Source organism: Bubalus kerabau, chromosome 16 (genome assembly GCF_029407905.1).
Source record: "Bubalus kerabau isolate K-KA32 ecotype Philippines breed swamp buffalo chromosome 16, PCC_UOA_SB_1v2, whole genome shotgun sequence".
NCBI lineage: Eukaryota > Metazoa > Chordata > Mammalia > Artiodactyla > Bovidae > Bubalus > Bubalus kerabau.
The window spans coordinates 7,044,216-7,048,713 of record NC_073639.1 but is presented as its reverse complement, the minus strand read 5'-3'; the positions used below and the strand labels follow the sequence as shown (position 1 = coordinate 7,048,713).

At 40.7% G+C, this 4,498-nt stretch overlaps 1 long non-coding RNA gene across 1 annotated transcript; it reads left to right on the top strand.

Moving 5' to 3' along the window:
- The first annotated feature begins 216 nt into the window (after positions 1-216).
- Positions 217-4,294, top strand: LOC129629914 (uncharacterized). Its single transcript, XR_008703378.1, has 3 exons — positions 217-397; positions 1,038-1,236; positions 3,447-4,294. It is a non-coding gene; the product is annotated as an uncharacterized LOC129629914 (long non-coding RNA).
- The last annotated feature ends 204 nt before the right edge of the window (positions 4,295-4,498 follow it).

The window sequence follows — 4,498 nt, the reverse complement described above, 5'->3', positions numbered from 1 at the left end:
ATATTATGTGTGTATTTTATCTTATCACAAATAAAAGAAATTAGAATAAATAAAAAGTCTGGGCAAGTATAGGAGGTTAGTGATGGAGGCCCTGACTTTTTTAAAACAAAAATAAAGCACTATCCTAAATACCCCAGGGGAACAGAATCATGAGCACACCACCTTTAATGGTAGGATCCTGATTTATGTGAATTAAAACAAGTGTATCCTGTTGGCTCAGCTGGTAAAGAATCCACGCAATGCAGGAGACCTGGATTTGATCCCTAGGTTGGGAAGATCGATCCCCTGAAGAAGGGAATGGCTACTCATTCCAGTATTCTGGCTGAAGAATTCCTTGGGGTCACAAAGGGTCGGACACGACTGAGCGACTTTCACTTCCCTTCAGTGTGAGAGAAAGGTACTGCAGATGGTACCAAGTGTAACCAGTTAATTAAGCGAAGAACAGAAGCGACAAGCTTCGATTCCCAAGTCTTTCCCCCATTTACTTACTTTTGAAACATAAATCACACATACTAAATTTTAACTCGTCATATGAAAAAGCAACAAGCACATTTAAATTTTGTTACTTGAAAAAGAGCAACTTAAGGAGAAGGTGAATGAGAACCAGGACTGAAAGGCAAAAGAAGGGAGTTTAAGGAGAGGTTTATCCGCCAGGCCTTGGGAAGACCAAGGACACTGAGGAAACAGAGAAGGTTAAAGTAAGGAAATGAGGAGAGACAAACCTGGAAGAAAAGAAGTCTCATTAGAGTGTTATAAAGATTTAAAAAGTGTTTTCCACTTTGTTCTATGAGGAGAATATTTGCAAAATTTTCTCTGGGAAATTTTTAAAAAGTAAAGCTGGTGTCGTACTTCGTGTTGGATATTTTTACCTATGCATGTTTTTCTGCCTTTCATAAATATGTACATTTTATTTTAAGAGATAGCAAAGATCACACTTTTAACGTTATTAACATCTGTGATTCAGTTAGTGCGATTGGGTTAGGATGACCAAATCAGAAGAATGTTGTAGTTTATTAAATTTGTCTCCTTATTTACAGTAAAGTAATTAAGCCTAGAAGACTTCCCAGGTGGCTCAGTGGTAAAGAATCTGCCTGACAATGCAGAAGACTTGGGTTCGATCTCTGGATGGGGAAGATCTCCAGGAGTAGGAAATGGCAACCCACTGCAGTATCCTTGCCTGGGAAATCCCATGGACAGAGGAGCCTGGCAGGCTACAGTCCATGGGGTCTCAAAATGGTAAGACACGCTTTAGCCACTAAACAACAACAATCTCATGGAAGTTAGATTTCTATTCATGGCCCCAGTTCTGCTGGAGGACAAGTGAGATGAGGATTCCTTGGGGTAGGCGGGAGCCGATGGGGTGAGCATTCCCTACCCAGTATGCACGGGTGGGCCTCTGCAGTCTCTACACCCTGCACGAGAGGATAATCCCCAGACACATGGTTCCCACACTCCCCTGGGTGCCCCAGGACTGGAAGAATGGCACTCTGCAGCTCATGGAAGAACCAGGGGAATTGAAAAACCCGCTATCCGAGAAGGATGATTTTCTCCTTGAATGCCGTCCACCCTGTGCTGGGCCCGGGGTGGGGGCAGGGAACTAGGGCAGGTGGCATTTATATTTTTCTGTATTTTCAAGGAAACATAAATAGAACTCTTCCTTTTTTATATGCCATTGTTAATAAGTACAGACCTTGGAGATTTAAAATCAGCTGTGGATTCATGAAGATAAACAAGAATGAATTTTTATTTCTCCATCAAACTCAATCCTCACTTAAAAAGTAACAGAAACTACTTAAAGGAACATCTCACCATTTTTCATCCCTGATTCAAATCAAATTATAGAGTAACAACGACCCATCCATGTTCTCCTTCATGTATATTATCAATAAGGCAACTTAACAAAGTTCAAAAATTGATTTGTCTTCATAATGAAAGATTTACAGACAGTCTAAATGTGAAATGTTATCATTCATTGACAGGCAAGTGTCCATAACTAAATGGCTTAAAACTCAATATTAAAAAACTAAGATTGTGGCATCTGGTTCCATCACTTCATAACAAATAGAAGGGGGAAAAGTGGAAGCAGTGACAACTTTTATTTTCTTTTATAACAGAAAAGCTGAAGTAATAGTAGCTTAAAGAAGATAGAAGTTTATTTCTTTTATTTTCTTGGGCTCCAAAATCACTGCGGACAGTGACTGCAGCCAGAAATGAAAAGATGCTTGCTCCTTGGCAAGAAAGCTATAATAAACCTAGGCTGTATGTGTGCTTAGTCTGTCAGACTCTTTAGGACCCCATGGACTGTAGCCTGCCAGCCTCCTCTATCCTTGGGATTATCCAAGCAGAATACTGGAGTGGGTTACCATTTTTTCCTTCAGGGGATCTTCCCAACCCAGGGACCAAACCCACCTCTTCTGTGTCTCCTGCACTGGCAGGCAGGTTGTTTACCACTGATCCACCTGGGAAGCCCTAGAAAGTGTGTTAAAAAGCAGAGACATTACTTTGCCAACAAAGGTCCATATAGTCAAAGTTATGGTTTGCCAGTAGTCATGTATGGGTGTGAGAGTTGGCCTAGAAGAAGGCTGAATGCCAAAGACTTGATGCTTTTGAATTGTTGTACTGGAGAAGATTCTTGAGAGTTCCTTGAATAGCAATCAGTCCTAAAGGAAATCCTACAGGAAATCAGGAAATCAACCCTGAATATCCCCTGAAAGGATTGATACTGAAGCTGAAGCTCCAATAGTTTGGCCACCAGATGTGAAGAGCCGACGCATTGGCAAAGACCCTGATGCTGGGAAAGGTTGAAGGCAGGAGGAGAAGGGGACGACAGAGGATGAGATGGTTGGATAGCATCACCAACTCAATGGATATGAATTTGAGCAAACTCTGGGAGATAATGGAGGACAGAGGAGCCTGGCATGCTAGTCTATGGGTCACAAAGAGTTGGACACGACTTAGTGACTTAACAACAACAACAAAGACAGCAAGGTTGTATATTCAAAGCTGGTTTTTGTAAATAAAATGACCCACAAAATGTTGACAATGTTATACTTAATTTTGACAAGGTCTACTGTATTCATGGGTTCTCCTTTTGAGAATTTTCTCTTGAAGTATGCATACTCCATGCAGAAAAATACTTCTTAGGAGGTTTGATGGATATTTCTGTTTTGCTAGTACTTTTTAAAGTAAACAGAAACTATACTGATCGTGATTTGCTTGAGTAAATGTGTTTTCATGCTACCACAGCATTAGAAGACATCCTGGTGGTGGGGCCTGCAGTGAGACAATATGATAAACTTTCATTTCTGTGTTTTTCTTCCCCTACTGCTGACCTTTCCACTCATCACTCAAAAGCAATCATATTGCCCGGAGGAGAATTAAAGTTGTTAGAGCGTAATTTCAAAATAAAAGAAATTATTTATAATATTATTATTTTCCACTTCCAGATGAAGACTTTAGATTTAAAGGAGAAACAGAGAAGGAAACAGAAGGGAACAGAGCAGAGTGTTTATAACCTTTTCAAGAGGAGAGAGTCAGCCAAATGCCAGGTCTAGCCCCTGGCAGCAGGAAGTCCACCAACATGAGGGACCATCATTTGTCATTTCTGTGAGCTCATCATTTTGCCCCTGGCAGAGAAGCTACAACTTCCCCTCACTGTGGAATGCACCTGGACCATGGGTCATTCAGCAAAAGACCGACCCCACACTCCCTGCCTTGAGACTTTGATGAGCTCCCAACTGAATTGCCCCAGATCTTCATCTCCTATATCTGTGAAGATCCCACTCTTCCTATATCTGTTAAGATTCAGTAAGGCTATATGTAACAGAAAAGCTGAAGTAACAGTAGCTTAAAGAGGATAGATGTTTATTCCTCTATCATATAATAGAAGTTTAAAGGTAAGCATCAAGGGCTGGTACAGCTGCACTGTGGTCATAGAGACCTCCATTTCTTCTGCATTTCTGCTGTATTATCCTAGCTCTGGTTACCATCTTCAAGGTCACCTCTTGATGATGGCTGGAGTTCCAATTATCACAAATGATTCCTGACAGGAGAAAGCATGAAAAACCATACCTCCCAACCAAGTCAGTAACTTTGATCAACCTGTCTGGAAGTTCCACACAATGTTTCTGATTAAATCTTGCTGGCTAGGACTTTCCCCCATGGCTACACATAGTTTCAAGGAAGTCTGAGATGTGATGCATTTACACCTCACAAAAAACAAGTGTTCTAAGACAGAAGAGGAGAACGGATACTGGGTAGGAGCTTACAGACTGCTATGGGTTTCCCTCAACAACAGCAACAACAACAAAAATACCTCCAGGGTGTTTGAAAGGGATTTGGTGTAGAATTGAATGTAGAGATACATTTCTGAGAAAGGCTGGATAGTGGGGAAACGCAACCTTTTTTCATCATAAACAACCAAGTAATAGGTTTATATTAATAGCTTTAAAAATAATTAAACATAAATTAACAAGGTCAAAGATTTCAAGTGTATTGT